General features: G+C 34.0%; 1 protein-coding gene across 1 annotated transcript in view; it reads left to right on the top strand.

Annotated features, from left to right (window-relative positions):
• Positions 1 to 17350, top strand: part of LRP1B (LDL receptor related protein 1B) — a 1897925-nt gene that overhangs the window by 1183431 nt on the left and 697144 nt on the right. The window lies entirely within an intron of this gene.

Below are 17350 nucleotides of genomic sequence, written 5' to 3'. Positions count from 1 at the left end.
GAAAATGTTTTACGCAGAGATATTTTTGTCTTCTGCAATATTTGTCAACCTATAAGATAGACAGTTTCTAAATTGTTTTATCTCACATGGATTCCTTTTGTCTTTTGTTTCCCCTCTTTCCCTTTAAATTGTAAATTCTTAAAACAGTGGTTATTAAATTATCTACATAATACTAGGTTTTTAAGAAGAAGTCCAGCTGTTTTGCAGATTCCCTGAGTGATGTATTAAAATACATATTGTGTGATTTTTTTATTTTACCTGGATAACTTGGATTATAAGAGTCACAGTAAAGATCCAAATATGGCTAAACAATGACCTATATACCCTGAGGCAATGAAACACAAGTTCTCATGGTTAATGGTCTTGACATGATTCGTGTCTTTCCCTGGCAATGGATGTTGTAGAAATTATAGTAAAAACAAATGAAGAAATTATTTGTGACATCCAATAAGATTTAACATGAGCATATTTGAATTCAATTTTGCTTCAAAAATCTGAAGAATGGATTATCAATAAAGCTACCTTTTAATATTATGTCTCATTCTCCATTAGGTAATAAGTTAAAGACCTCGATCTTCTCTCTTTACCTCTTCTAGCTCATTACCGTATCCATTTCTCTGTTTAGTTGTTCCATGAGTATATATGAGCTAGAACTTTTTGCATATTATTAATATTGAGTGAAAAAGGAAAAAGCGTATGTAAAGTTCTTTTTCTTTTTTTGCTAATATTTGAAACATTCATCTAAGAGTGGTTGACATTTCATCACTACATAACATTTTAAATATAAACAGTATTTTTCCTTCCTCACAGATGTCTTTTAAGGCTCCTCATGGGGTGTGCGTCTATGGTCTGCTAATACTGCTCCATAATGTGCTGTGAAATATAAATTGCCCTAAAATTAATTTATTGTCATCTCAGATGTGAGATCACATCCTTCTCTTGTATGTGTATTTATCACTAAGTTTAAACAATTATTACGTATTATGAAATTTTTAAAAGATTGCTTTTCTCTCATGAGCATCCAAATTTAGTGGCACATCCCTTTGTAGGCTCTGTAGATAATATCTCAGGTTTCATTGTTATAGAAGCAGTGGCTATTTAATGTTAATGGCCTTATTTAGAGCACCTCGATTTCACTAATAGATCACTATAAAGGGTATACTGTCAATGTGAATGTCGTGTATTTCTTATATAATTATGGTAATGATCCAATTAGTCCACATGACTCCTTGACATGCTTCAAACAAAGAATGAGGAGAGTTCTTGAACCAATTTATATTGATCAGATTATACATTTGACTAGGATTCCCTAATCAAATATTCTACATGGTGACTACAAGGTGGAGGAATTGAGGAAAGTTAACGTTCTAGGATGACTTTGATGAAAGACAATTCAAAGGATTTCAAGTGGAACTTAAATATTGCTATTCATTATTATTTTGATTGCATATTCTGGTATAGAAGTTGTAAAAGGATGACACAGATTGTTAAAGCTGATCAGCAAAGTCATTTGCATGTGCAGAATTTGTGAGCAATTGCCAAGGTAAAGTAGAAATTTGCTTTAATTAGTTATATAATTCAGTCCCCAAACCTGCTGTGGAAGAAAGGGCAGGGGATTCTGGCTTGAATTTCAAGACTGGTTGTCAAAACTGATCAAATCCACCATATAATTGCTCAGCACTTTGCTTTACACTGCATGGGTAAGCAGAGCATATGGTGCAATTTCTCTCAACTCGAATTGTTTTCAAAAGGGTAGAAATACCCTTAAATTAACTTTTGATAGTAAAGGAGGAGGAGAAACTGGGAAATGGAACATTCTATATATAACCTTCATTTCAGAAAATTTCTAACTTAAGTTCAATATGTATTCTCTCTAAAATCACTTGCAAAAATAATTTATTTTTTGTTAAATTTTATTTTTTTATAATAGATTCGGGGGTACTTTTGCAGGTTTATCGTAAGAGTATTTTGCATGATGCTGAGGTTTGGACTTCTCTTAATTCTGTCAACCAGATAGTGAACATAGCAGCCAATAGGAACTTTTTCCGCCCTTGCTCCCATTCCCTCTCTCCATTTTGGAGACTCTATTGTTCTCATCTTTATGTTCATGTGTGCCAAAGGTTTAGCTCCTACTTACAAGTAAGAACATGTAATATATGGTTTTCTGTTTCTGTGTTAATTCACTTAGGATTATGGCCTCCAGATGGATTCATGTTGCTGTAAATGACATAATTTGTTCCTTTTTATGGTTGCATTGTATTCCATGGTATATATGTATCACATTTCCTTTATCCAATCCACCACTGAAGGGCACTTAAGTTGATTCCATGTCTTTGCTACTGTGAGTAGTGCAGTGATAAATATACAAGTATGGGTGTCTTTTTGGTAGAACGATTTATTTTCCTTTTGGTATGTACCAAATAATGGGATTGCTGGGTCAAATGGTAGTTCTGTTGTTGTTGTTGTTGTTGTTGATGATGATGTTGTTTGAGACTGAGTCTCACTCTATTGCCCAAGGTGGACTGCAGTGGCGTGATCTCAGCTCATTGCAACCTCTACCTCCTGGGTTCACACAATTCTCATGGGTTCACACAACTCTCGGCCTCCGGAGTAGCTTGGGATACAGGTGTGAGCCACCACACCCAGCTAATTTTTGTATTTTTAGTAGAGATGGGTTTTCACCATGTTGGCCAGGCTGGTCTCAAACTCCTGACCTCATGGGATCCATCCACCTTTGCCTCCCAAAGTGCCACTTGGGATTACAAGTTTGAGCCACTGCCCCGGCCCTGTTTTTACTCCTTTGAAAAATGTCCAAACTTCTTTCCACAGGGGCTGAACTAATTTACATTTCTACCAACAGTGTGTGTGTGTTCCCTTTTCTCCACAGTCTCACCAACATCTGTTAATTTTTGACTTTTTAGTAATAGCTATTCAAGTTCTTTATAAATTCTGGCTATTAGTTCCTTGTCAGATGCATAGTTTGCAAAGACTTTCTCCCATTCTGTAGGTTGTCTGTTTACTCTGTTGATGTTTATTTTACTTGACAAATGGTCTTTAGTTTAATTAGATCTCACTTATAAATATCTTTTGTTGCAATTGCTTTAGAGGACTTAGTCATACATTATTTGCCTATGCCAATATCTAAAAGAGTACTTCCTAGGTTTTCTTCTAGGATTTTTATAGTTTGAAGTTTTACATTTAAACCTTTAAGCTATCTTGAGTTTTTAATTTTTTTTTTTTTTTGTATATAGTAATAGATAGGGCTACAATTTCATTCTTCTGCATATGGTTAGCCAGTGTTCTCAACATCATTTATTGAATAGGAAGTCCTTTCCTCATTGCTTTTATTTGTTGACTTTATTGAAGATCAGTCAGCTGTAGGTGTGCAACTTTATTTCTGAGTTCTTTATTCTGTTCCATTTATCTGTGTGTCTGTGTTTGTACCATTATCATGCTATTTGGGCTACTGTAGCCTTGTTGTATAGTTTGCAGTTGGGTAACGTGATGCCTCTAGCTTTATTCTTTTTGCTTAGGGTTGCTTTGGCTATTTGGTTTTTTTTTCCATATGAATTTTAGAATGGTTTTCTAATTCTGTGAAAAATGATGCTAGTGTTTTGATAGGAATGGTGTTGAATCTGTGGATTGTTATGTGCAGTATGAAGATTTTAATAATATTGATTCTTGCAATCCATGAGCATGAAATTTTTTTTATTTGTTTGTGTCATCTCTAATTTCAGCATCTTCTTGGTTAGATGTATTACTAGATATTTTATTTTTGTAGTTATTGTAGATGGGATTGCATTCTTGATTCATCTCTCAGCTTGAATGCTATTGATGTATAGAAATGCTACTAATGATTGTATGTTACTTTTGTATCCTAGAATTTTACTGAATTCACTTATCTGGGATAGTTGCTTTTTGGAAGAGTCTTTAGGGGTTCTAGATAGAATAATATCATCAGTTAAGACGGATAATTTGACCATTTCATTTCTTATTTGGATGTCTTTTGTTTCATTCTATTAACTGATTGCTCTCTCTGGGGACTCCGCTACCATGTTAAATAGAAGTGGTGAGAGTAGAAATCCTTGTCCTGTTCCAGTCCTTAGGGGAAATGCTTGCAGGTTTTGCCTGTTCAGTATGATGTTTACTGTGGGTTTGTCACAGACAGCTCTTATTATTTTCACAAATATTCCTTTGTTGCTTAGTATGTTGAGGGTTTTTATCATGAAAAGATGTTGGATTTTATCAAAGACTTTTTCTGCATCTATTGAGATGATCATATGGTTTTTATATTTAATTCTGTTTATGTGGTGGTTCACATTTATTGATTTTCATATGTTGAACCAAACTTGCATCCCAGGAATAAAGCCTACTGACCACGATGGATTAACTTCTTAATATGCTACTAGATTCAGTTTGCTAGTAACTTGTTGAGGACTTTTGTGTCTGTGTTCATTAGGAATATTGACCTGTAATTTTCTTTTTTCATTGTATCTGATTTGTGGTATCAGGATGATACTGCTTTCGTAGAATTAATGACAAAGGAGTCCCTCCTCTGCAGTTTTATGGAATAGCTTCAGTAGGATTGGCACCTGTTCTTCTTTGTAGGTCAGGTGGAATTTGACTGTGAATCCATCTGGTCTGGGACTCTTTTGTCTGGTAAGGTATTTAGTATGGATTCAGCTTCAGAACTGGTTACTGGTCTGTTCAAGGTTTCCATTTCTTTCTGATTTAATCTAGGAAGTTGTGTGTTTCCAGGAATTTATTCATTTCCTCTAGGTTTTCTGATTTGTACACACAGAGGCATTCATAAGAGTCTCGGAGAATCTTTTGCATTTCTGTGGGATCAGTTGTAATGTCACCACTGTCCTTTGGGGTTGTGCTTATTTGGATCTTCTCTCTTTTGTTCTTTGTTAGTCTAGCTAGTGGCCTGTTGATCTTGTTTATTCTTTCAAGGAATTAACATTTTCTTTCACTGATCCTTTGTATAGTCTTTTGGGATTCTAAATTTCTTTTAGTTCTGCTTTCATTTTTAGTTATTTATTTTCTTCTGCTAGACTTTGGATTGATTTGTTTTTGATTTTCGAGTTCCTTAAGGTGCAATGTTAAATTGTTAATTTGAGATCTTTCTATCTTCCTGATGTAGGTGTTTAGTGCTATAAACTTTTCTCTTAAGACAACTTTTGTCAAATCCCACAGATTTTAATATACTATATCTCTATTTTTCATTTGTTTCAAAGATTTTTTTAAATATCTGCATTCACTTTGATGTTTACATGTAAGTCATTTAGAAGCAAGTTGTTTAATTTCTGTGTAATTGTGTGGTTTTAAGAGTTCCTCTGGCTATTGATTTCTATTTCTATTTCACTGTAGTTTTAGAAGATGCTAGATATGATTTTGATTTGTTAAAAATTTATTGAGATTTGCTTATGACTGAGCATGTAGTTGATCTTAGATTATGTTCGAGTGAAGATGAGAAGAATATATATTCTGGTTGTTGAGTGGAGTATTCTATAGATGTCTATTAAATCTAATTGGTTGAATGCTGAATTTAATTGAGTAACATAATTCATTTGTTAATTTTCTGCCTTCAGAATCTGTCTAATGCCATCAGTGGGGCATTGAAGTCTCCCACTGTTACTGTGTAGCTGTCTAAGTCTTTCCCTATATCTAGAAGTAATTGTTTTATGAATCTGGGTGCCCTAATGTTGGGTGCATGTATATTTAGGAAAGTTAGTATTTTTGTTGAATTGAACCCTTTATCATTATGTAATCCCCTTCTTTGCCCTTTTTTACTGTTGTTGGTTTAAAGTCTGTTTTACCTGGTACAAGAATAGCAATCCCTGCTCTTTTTTGTTTTCCATTTGTGTGATAGATCTTTCTCCATCCCTTCACTTTGAATCTGTGTATCTCATTACATGGGAGATGGGTCTGTAGAAAGCAACAGAAAGTTGGTTCTTGTTTTGTTTTAAATCCAATTTGTCACTGTCTTTTAAGTGAAGCATTTAGACTATTTGCTTTCAAGGTTAATATTGATATAAGAGATTTTGGTTCTATCATGGTGCTATTAGCAGTTTGCTTTGTACTCTTGATTGTGTAGTTGCTTTATAGGGTCTGTGGGCAATATGCATGTGTTTTTGTAGTAACAAGTATTATTCTTTTATTTTTATGTTTAGAACTCCCTTAAACATCTCTTATAAGACCAGTCCAGTGGTAGTGAATTCCCTTAGCTATTGTTACTCTGGGAAAGAAAACATTATTTCTCCTTCATTTATGAAGCTTAGTTTGGCAGGACATGAAATTATGGCTTGGTGTTTCTTTTAAAAATACTAAAAATAAGCTCACAATCTCTTCTGGCTTGTAAGGTTTCTGCAGAGAAGTCTGACATTTGTCTGATATGATTCACTTTGTAGGTGGTATGACTTTTGTCTCTAACTGCCTTTAAGATGTTTTCTTTCATGCTGACCTTGGGAAATCTGATGACTATGTGTTTTGAAGATGGTCATCTTGTATATATCTTGCAGGAGTTCTCTGAATTTCTTGTATCTGTATGTTGACCTCTCTTGTAAGATTGGGGAAATTTTCATGGACTATATTCTCAAATATGTTTTCCAAGTTGCTTAATCTTCTCTCCCTGGAATGCCAGTGAGTTGTGTGTTTGATAACTTTGCATAATCCCATATTTCTCAGAGGCTTTTTTCATTTTATTTTAATTATTTTTCTTTATTTTTGGGTGACAAAGTTTCACTCCCTTCATTAAGTCTAGTTTGCTCCCTTCCTTAGGTCTGGTTTGGTTTCTGGGGACCAGTTCTCACATCCTGCAACTATGAACAGGTCTTCCAACTTCCTCCTTCTTCACCTATGGTACCTGTGTTGCTGCTATTGACTTTCAGTATTTTCTCTCAAGAAATCTCTTTGAAGTGTTATAGTTTACTCAATATTTTGTTTCCTCTGTGTGGAAGAAGAGTTTCTTGGCTGGGTCTAGTCGGATGTCTTGTTCTCCTCCTTACCTTTTTCTTCAAAAAGGAGTTCTATAGTGATGATCAGTTTTTCATCATCAATATGGTTAATACATGGGAAAGTATAAATGAATAGTTTATCCTAGATTAATTTATACCCACTTTTTTTCTCTTAATGTCATGCTGTTTCTTTTTCTCATTTCCAAACTTCTTATAGACAAGGAAGATATACTTTCAGAAAACACTGTGTTTCAAATATATGAAAAAAATCTCAACATTACTGATCATTAGAGAAATACAAATCAAAACCACAATGAGATACCATCTCATGCCAGTCAGAATGGTGAACATTTAAAAAGTCAAGAAACAAATACTAGCGAGGCTATGGAGAAATAGGAATGCTTTTACACTGTTGATGGGAATGTAAATTAGTTCAAACGTTGTGGAAGACACTGTGGAGATTCCTCAAATACCTAGAACCAGAAAAACCATTTGGTTCTGCAATCCCAATACTGAATATATACCCAAAGGATTATAAATCATTCTATTATAATGATACATGCACATGTATGTTCATTGCAGCACTATTCACAATAGCAATGACATGGAATCAACCCCAATGACCATCAATGATAGACTTGGTGAACAGTCTGTCTCAATGGAAAAATAAGTAAGGCTGGATCCCTACAGAATTTGTTATGAGGGAACTTCCTCTAAAGCCCAGGTCTGACGATTTTTATTCATGTATTGCAAGGTTCTTGTGAAAAGGTGGATTTACCTATAAGGATATAAAGAATAAAGTTATCATGAAACTTCAGTCTTTTTTTGTAAGTCATTAACTCTCTGGCCAGTATAGTAAAATAAGGAGAGTCTGGATATACATCACATCTATTAAATACCACATATAAAAATAATCTCATCTCATTGTTGACAATTTAATTCATTGAATTATGTAAACTTTTACTACACTTTTTTGGGGAAATCTCAACTGTATTTCACCCCTGGAATAAGCCATTTTTGAAATAAACATATAAAAAAGTGTTCAGTATCTTTAGATAGCTATTTCCCCGGGTAAATTTCCATTCAGAAATGTTTGTAACAATTTACACCAGATAGGCTGGACGTGGTGGCTCACTCCTGTAATCACAGCACTTTGGGAAGCTGAAGCAGGCAGATTACTTGAGGTCAGGAGTTAGAGACCAGCATGGCCAACATGGTGAAATCCTGCCTCTACCAAAAAATACAAAAATTAGCTGAGCATGGTAGCATAACTATAGTCCCAGCTACTCTGGAGGCTGAGGCACGAGAATCGCCCTTAACCTGGGAGGTGGAGGTTGCAGTGAGCTGAAATTGCACCACTGCACTCCACCCTGGGTGACAGATTGAGACACTGTCTCAAACAAACAAACAAACAAAACAAAACAAAACAAAACAAACACACACACACAATTTACACCAAATAATTCAGCATGTACTTGATAAAGAAAGAAATGTGTTTTTCCTAAAAAAGTATAAAAGTATGTATTGACCTGCAATTTAAATTTATTATAACTAATCTTTAACAAGTTTCTAAATCCACTAGGCATCTAATTGTGTAATATTATTAATATACATGTGCACACATGCTCTTATTCTTCTGTTTTAACTGTTTATCTTTGCTTCTGCTTTGGAAACTTCTCTTTTGGCTTTTTCTTCTTTTATTCATTCATTCATTCATCATTCATTCATTCATTCATTTTCCTCACTAATTTCTTGTTCCCAGATCTAAGAAGAAAACTAGATTAATTTTATCTTGTGTTTTTCTTTTATAGTTAAGTATGTTATTTGATACTGTGAATGCTCAGTAAATAATTGTTGAGTAAAAGAGTGTATTTCTTGGACACAAAATTTAATTAGACTCTCAGAATCCATCCCTTGTTTGTCCTATCTTATGTAGGTAGTACTTTTTTTCTTTTTCTTTATCTTACCCCCAGATCGTAGAGTTTAGTGTCATGATAATATTATAAGACTAATTGCATCAATCGAGTTTGTACATTTTCTTAGTACAATGTAATCATTTTCATTTATTCAATAAATACTGGAGATTTCAGTTCACAATTCAATAAAATGAAACTGACAGGCTGTCTTCCATATCTTTTGTTATTGTTTATTTCTTTTATGTCCGCTTTGCCCAATAGTGTGAGTTTCCGAAAGATAGAAAAAATTTAAATCTTTCTGTTTATATTATTTAGCAATAAGTAAGTGTCCATGAGAAGATATTGGTGATAATATAGGGGAAGAAAAGGGAATTAATGTATGTTAATGACCCACTAATTGTCAGACATTTTATATTTGTTACTTCATTTAATCTTCACAGTAAATACTATTCAGGGAGGTTTAGGTATTTTCCCAAGATTATCCAGCTGAAGTTCCAAAGACTGACTGGTCTTAATTCCTATATCCAGTCACCTGTCTCTGCAGGTATAGAATATAATCTCTTTTTTTCCCCTAACTTTCTGTGAATTAACATTTAAATGAACCCCCAGTAAGTGCTACCTTGCTCTCAAATGCATACTCAATTTCAGATAAAGATGACAAAAGAAAGGTGTTTCTTCTTACTACAGATCACTGTAATGAAATTTCACAAAGGACACTGGAAGGGATCTAGGTCCTTACATTAAATAGTTACAATAAGTCTGTCTTTTTTGTTTCTATTCTCCTTTACTTTTCACAATTCACCCTGATAAAATAGATTCCAGGACTTTTTCATTGCAATAGTTGTGGACATTCTCACACTATTTCTTCGGTACACACAAAGACCATATTTGTCTTTCATAAAATTTTATCTCATAGATTGAAAAAAAAATAGGAAATGGAAGAATATCAAGCTCATTTAATTCAGTTATTTTATTGTGTAGATGAGGAAAGGGTCTCAGGAAGCTAAAATCGTATCCTTTTGTGTATGTAATGGTAACAAAAACATTTATGCTGCTTCCTGGAAGGAGCTGATGGCATCTGTGTTAGAGATGTTGACTGAGACAATGACTTTTGAACCCTAAGGACATGTTTAGGGGAGATTCTGGCTTCAAACAATCGTGTATGTTATTTGTGGAAAATCAAGATAGTTTGAGAATGCTATGTACCAGAAAGAAGCCAATGTCCTACCAAGGGAGGTTGAATCCACTCAAAGCAGTGTATCTATCAAAACTTGATTATTAATGGAAAACTGAGTACATATTTAGGCATAGAGGGAATGGAAAATAAAACCAATACATTTTGACTTCCAATCTATATCATACCCTATCTTAGCTAAACCATCATCTTTAGCAGCAGGCTTTAACCCTTATCACATAGAAAACAAGATGCCAATAAATACTGTACAAAAATACAAATACTGACTCAGTCATCTCTTCATTTGTTTCACGAGAACATTGTTTTAATTGTGCTAAAATACACATAGCACAAAATCTACCATCTTAAAGATTTTAAGTGCACATTTCAGTGGTTTTAAGTACATTCATATTGTTGTACAAGCATCAACACCCATTCATATGTAAAACTCTTGTTATCTCGCAAAAGTGTAACTCTACTCATTAAACAATAATTACCTGTTCTTCCTTCTCTGTAGGCCCTGGAAACAACCATTCTACTTTTTGTCTCTGCTTCTAATAACTCTAAGTATCTAATTTAAAACAAATCCTACAGTATTTGTTTTTGTTTGTGACTGATTTATTTTACTCAGCATAATGTCACCAAGTTTCTTCCATATTGTAACATATATCTGTATTTCCTTCCTTTATTAAGTCTTGAATGATCAGGAGGGACTTCTGTCATTTTACCATTTGTTTCCTATATATTTTTTAGTACTTTTTGTTCCTCAATTCTTTTACTACTGGCACAATCTCGGCTCCCTGCAACCTCCGCCACCCAGGCTCAAGAAATCCTCCTATCTCAGCCTCCCAAGTAGCTGGGATTACAAGTGTACACCACCATGCCTGGCTAATTTTTTTGTATTTTTAGTAGAGACGGAGTTTCACCATGTTGACCAGGTTGGTCTCAAACTCCTAACCTCAAGTGATCTGCCTGCCTTGGCCTCTCAAAGTGCCAGGATTACAAGCATGGGCCATCATGCCCAGGCAATTTTTTTTTTCTTTTGACACTTTGAATTTACAAATTTATACACACACACACACACACACACGATCAGTTTTGGCTGGCATACATATATACAGGTACATGTATGTATATGTATGTGTGTATATATACACTTAATATATCACCCATGTATATATACATATATATGTGTATATATACATATATCAAAAGATTGCTCACCAGAAACATAGATATACATATCAGCCCACACTGCTATCCAAGTTTCTAATGAGAAATCTGCTAATAATCTTATTGAGAATCTCTCAAATGTGATAAGTATCCTCTCTCTTGCCACTTTCAAGATTTTCCCTTTTTCTTTAGATAATTTGTTTATAATGTGTTTTAGTGTGGATTTCTTTGAGTTCATCCTACTTGAGGATGGTTGAGCTTCTTGAATGTATATATTCATGTGTTTCATCAAACTTTGAAGTTGTATTTAAATATTCTCTCTTCCTTGCTTTCTTCTTCTGGAAAATTTATACATTGCTCTTCTTCATGGTGTCCTACAAGTTTCTGCTGCTGTGTAAAGTTTTCTTTTATTTTTTTCTCTCTTTTCCTCAGATCAGTAAGTTCCATTGTTGTGTCTTCAAGTTTACCTGGTTTTTCTTCTTCCAGCTGAAATCTGCCTTTGAATCTCTTTAGTGAATTTTTCATTTTAGTTATTGTACTTTTCATCTCCAGATGTTTTTTAGTTCCTTTTTAGGCTTATCTCTTTATTGATATTTCATTTGTTCATCCATTGTTTCTTGACTTCCTCCACATCTTCTTTGACTTCTTTATGCATCTTTTAGACAGTTGTTTTAAATTCTTTGTCTCGTAGATCCACCATTAGATCTTTGTCAGAGATACTTTTCATTGTTTTATTTTGTTTTCTTTGAATCATATACTGTTGCTTCTTTGCATGCCTTGTGATTTTTGTTTTTGTTGTTGAAAATTAGAAATTTGAATCTAATAATGTGATAACTCTGGAAGTGATTCTTCCCCTTAAATGTTTGTAGGTTGTCTCTGTGCCACAGATTACCCTGGGATGTAAATTTAAGGTCTTTTCAAGTCTTTCTTAGCCTGTGACTTTCCCTTGGTACACATCTGTATAAGCGGTTGTGTTTGAATGTATTAGTCTTTTATATCTAGCTCCCAAAAGAAGAACTGAGTAAAATGAAATAAAGTGGGCACTGGCTCTTAAAATTTCCTGGAAGCCACTTCAGCTAGAGATGGAGGGACTTGAAATAATGAAGAGAGGTGCAATGACAATGGTCACCATCTTCTTTCACCTTTGAGATCAGTGACAACAGTCAGTAATCAAAGCACAGATTCAAATTTGGAGGGCATATCCTTTTTGTCTACTCTGGATCACACAAGCTATGTGCAAGCTGCTGCAGGAACACAGGCCTGATTCTTTGCCATAGAACTGGAGTTTGAGGGATTCATAGAAGTGACTGTGCTAAGAGCTGAAACTAACCTAAATTAACTACAATTTACCATCCAAGACTTACCCTGGAAGTTGGGTAAGTTCAGTAGACTTGAGTTCCTAAATAGTTTGCATTAGAAAGATCCTGCCAATGCAATTGTTGTCTGGGTGTAGAGACATATTCCTGTTTCTTTCTATTCTGCTGTTTTTCTGTAATCCTCATTCAATTCATTTTTACCAAAACAAACACAGAGTGCAAAACCAGCTGCTGTTATTTTTCAGTAACTAAATTTTATTGAGAATAAAGTACTGGCTTTGAATTTGGGGGAATTCACAAATTATGTGTTATAGACTTGGCAAAATCATATACTCTTCTGTCCTGATATTTTTGACTATTTTTAATAAAACTATGGATTGTTTTCTCATAAAATACAATTAAAGTAAAACTTAGATCCTAATTTTAGAGACATGTAATATCTATTTTCAATGAAATACAAATTGTCTGGCTTAACTTTATTCTCTCACAGATTGATTTATTTTCCTTAGAATAAAATACCACTAAGATATATAAACAGTGTTAATTATTAATGGATTTTATCCATAGGAAACCTCTTTTTGCTTTCCAAGGCAAAATAACTTTTTAAAGGTCATTTTAACCTTAATGCTGAAACCAACTTTCACGTCAAAATTAAAGACAACTCAAGGCTTTTGTATCACTTAATAACAAAGTATATTTCTAACAATGTGCTTATCATTAAAATTAAAACAAATCCAATAAATGTAATGTAAAAAAATAAAATATTAGAACGTGGTTCATAAGAATAGAAAGAAAGAAACCAATTATCTTTATTTTTACTATGCAGAAAATTGGTGTTGGGTCCACATGTATTTCTGGATAAATTTAGCTTTTTTTATTAAGAGAATTATTATGCACTTTGACATCAGAGTAACATCCCTTGCTTTGTTAAAGATATAATTAATAGTGTAAAGACCTAATTTTAATGAAGAACCTCAGCCTGTTGTCCTGCTCTTTGAGCAGAGCTTAAAAAATGACAAAAGTCAATTACTTTCCATAGTCTTTAAATTCTGATTCCCTGTTCTCAAGTTATGATTAATGACTATTAAAACAGTAGGGTTTCAGGCATTCAGCAAAAAATAAACAACATAGAGACAAAAGATATGAGTAACCTAAAAAAGAATGACTTCACTCCTCAGTAATGAGATATGTCCATGCTTTTGTGATAATGAAAAAATAAGCAATGGGATAAAGTGCTGCCTTTTCTTTGAGAAGTAGTTGGTATTTAGCTTCCTTTAGAACCTATTTGACCTGTCAGCATTTCTTTTCTTATTTATATGAAGCTTCAACAGAATTTGCATTTAGATATTATATTCTTTCACTATGCTGAACAGATCATTCACTTTTTGTTAGGATATTTATTTGAAGTCTAGGTTGGCATTTGTGCATGCATGGGCTACCTAAGGAAAATATGGTGCCATTATGTACATCCAAAATCTTTTTACAAATAACTTTGATACCTAAAAGCATCCACATAAATTAATGCAATCTTCTGTGCATTTAATACTGTGCATTTAATACTCAGGAACATTCTGATATCAGAGTATATATATATACACACACACATACACACACACACATACATATATACATTATATATATATATATAGAGAGAGAGAGAGAGAGTCTCACTCTTTCACCCAGGATTGAGTGGACTGGCACAATCACAGCTCACTGAAACCTAGAACTGAACTCAAGCAATCCTCCCCTCTCAGTCTCCTTATGCCACCATGCCCTGCTAATTAAGAAAAAAAAATTATAGAAACAGAGTCTCACCATATTGCCTAGGCTGGTCTCAAACTCCTTACTTCAAGTGATCCTCCTATTTCAGCCTCCCAAAGCACTGGAATTAAAGAAATTAGTCATTGTACCTGGGTTGTTATTGTTGATATGTATATACTTGAATATCATGTTCTGTGAATCACAAACAATATTTAGAATAGTTTAGAACAAGGGTGGGAAAACTTATTCTGTAAAGGATCAGATGGTAAATATTTTAGGCTTTGCCTATTGCAGCTACTCAAAGCTGCCGTTGTAGCATGGTAGCAACCCTAGACAATATGTCAGAAAATGAGCATGTCAGGGTTCCAATAAAACTTTATTTACACAAACAGGTGGTGGGCTGGAATTAGTTTGCAGGTTGCAGCTTGCTAACCCCTCATTTAGAATACAGGGAGACATATTATAAAGATCTGTAACCTTGAATAATCCAACACCCATATATTATAGAATATCAAATTCATGGGACAAAGGCAAAAGGGAGAAGAAAGGGCTGAAGTAAGAATAAATAAATTATTAATAATTTTTAAATTATATTTTCCATCCCTCCCTCACAGAGATATCTCATAAGTATGTGCTTATGCATATTATTTCTACAAAATGTTTGACATCATTTTTTAAGATCAAATAATATCTTTTCTTCAGTTTTTCCTAGAAAATATTTGCTACCATTGAGCACACTGGTAAACCAACCGGTAATTTCCAAATGTAGCCTATCCACATTGTAATTTGTTTTACTTAATATTTGATAACTAACATATCTGTTACATTGATTGGTTAATACAAACAGTGAATGGGAAAGTTGGTTTCACCATTACTTTACATAGCCAATTCAGCAGATTAATGCATCTATTCACTTACATTTAGATAATGAAAGAGTTCATCAATCTTCTGATACTTACTTATATTTTAAACAAAATGTTCATGGTGTTCTAGATGTTAAAATGTAAAATTTTAATGAACTAAGTCAATGTTTTATGTAGATATTGCTTTGATAATACTTTAACTTACTAGGGTGATATTTAGAACTCTACATTGAAGCTTCTGTTTCACTTTATTATTTGAATGTCTGTTTTGAACATTAAAGATAATTTAACTTCTTCCTAGTTAGCCACACAGTATTTTCCATTCCCTTCTATTAAACTTTTCTAACTGACTCAGACAGTAAACATATATAAAGACTTAAGATCTTGTAATTTTTTTTCACTTATCATTAAGTCCTAAAGTCTATGTACTCATGATGAATTTAATGGTTTCATCCAACATCTTATCAGGATAATCTCTGGTGGTGACTACATATAAGGAGGTAGAAGGAGTTTGTTGAAATTAAAGGGAAAACACAAAAACACATGCTCTGGATGTGTGTGTGAAGTTAAAGTTAGGGAAGTGACATGTGAATAATAAAACAAGAGATACGGCAAATCCAGATGACCTGTAGGCTGTCATGAAGGTCCAATGGGATAAGGAGGAGTTGATTTAAGAAGAAAGACTTAGGCTTGACTACATTGTTAGTTCACAGCAGAGATCATACTACCATCAAGTAGGCAGCATCCCCTAGGGAGTTTATCCCACATTACACAGAAAAGAGCAGGGCAGTGTATCCTCACTAATCCCAACATAAACCAGTTAGCCCAAAGTCTGGGAGGTAGCTTTTAATAAGCATCTGTCTGCTGAGGATCTCTAGAAACTGAGGGCAGGCTAAACTCCTTAGGGGGATATTAAGGTTCTGCTCAGACAGGACAGACAAAGATATGTCCACATTCTGTTGGTTAACAGAATGAGGCTATGGATGTGCTGCCAGACCAGCTATTAAGTCATGTCAGAGCTGGAGAAAAGTGTCTGGAGAAGAAATCTGAAGGAAAAGGCTGCCTTAAATACGGGAATTATTAAAACCTAGTGATTCACAGAAAAGCTAAGAACAGAGCAAGGACTGACACGTAGTAATGATAACGGGGAGCTCTGTGCACATCCAACATACAGTGCTTTTTAATTTTCGAAGCACTTTACAATGAATGACAAGTTAAAGGTATAAACTCCATTAAAATAATCAAAAAAGAAAAAGGCTTCTCCCCCAGGTTGACCTCACAATTTAAATATTCCATTGTATTTGCAGCATGATTCTTGGCTATTTTCTCAGGAGGCTTTAACAATTTTTGTATACCAAAAAGTATATTCAGAATAAAAATATTTATATCATACGTATAATTTTTGCAATACTAATTTTCATTTTTTTTAACATTAGGAAGAAAACAGGTTTTTTCTGTCACCGTACAGTTGCTAGTCTTCTAACTATAAATATTTAGTCCCAGTGAATTCATTTAAATATTGGGATAAATTCTACCAGCAGTTGCCACATTTCCTTCAGGGCTCTGTATTTACTTATTTATCAGATTCCCCAAATTGTATGCTTGGTTTAAATAGCTTCGGGGCAAAAATACAATAAAACTGTATTAGTTAAAAATATAACTGGCATCAGCAACATGAAAACATAACAGTAAAATAGCATGCACATATACATATAAATAGTCATCATTTTAACAATCCATTGGGACAAGCCATATTACAAAGATAGATTGTGTGCCAAGCCCTGAAGCTTAGAAAACTGGGACTCTGGGGAACTATATAGGCTTTGAACTCAAGCTGGAATGGTCATCATAGGTTCTTCAGAGGGATGTAGCTTTCCATCCAGAGGAAAATCAACAATAGTTAACAAGTGGATTTCAGATTTGGCAAGAAGGTCAAGAGATAATAAAACCTCATGACTTTTTTCTGTTTTCTGGCAGAAGAGGACAGCATTCCTAAACATCAACACCCATCCAAGCCTAACAGATTGTGAGAAATGGGTTAGAGATATTTGTAATTTATAGTGAGGGAGTAGAATGAGAAGTGGAAAATAAATCTCAATCTCGCTCTCGCTCTCTCTCGCTCTCGCTCTGTGTGTGTGTGTGTGTGTGTGTGTGTGTATGTGTGTGTGTTAGTCTCTGTGATTGTGGT

The sequence above is a fragment of the Chlorocebus sabaeus genome, chromosome 10, assembly GCF_047675955.1.
Source record: "Chlorocebus sabaeus isolate Y175 chromosome 10, mChlSab1.0.hap1, whole genome shotgun sequence".
In the NCBI taxonomy this organism is placed as follows: domain Eukaryota; kingdom Metazoa; phylum Chordata; class Mammalia; order Primates; family Cercopithecidae; genus Chlorocebus; species Chlorocebus sabaeus.
The sequence above is the reverse complement of the archived record's forward strand: the minus strand, read 5'-3'. Positions and strand labels throughout refer to the sequence as shown.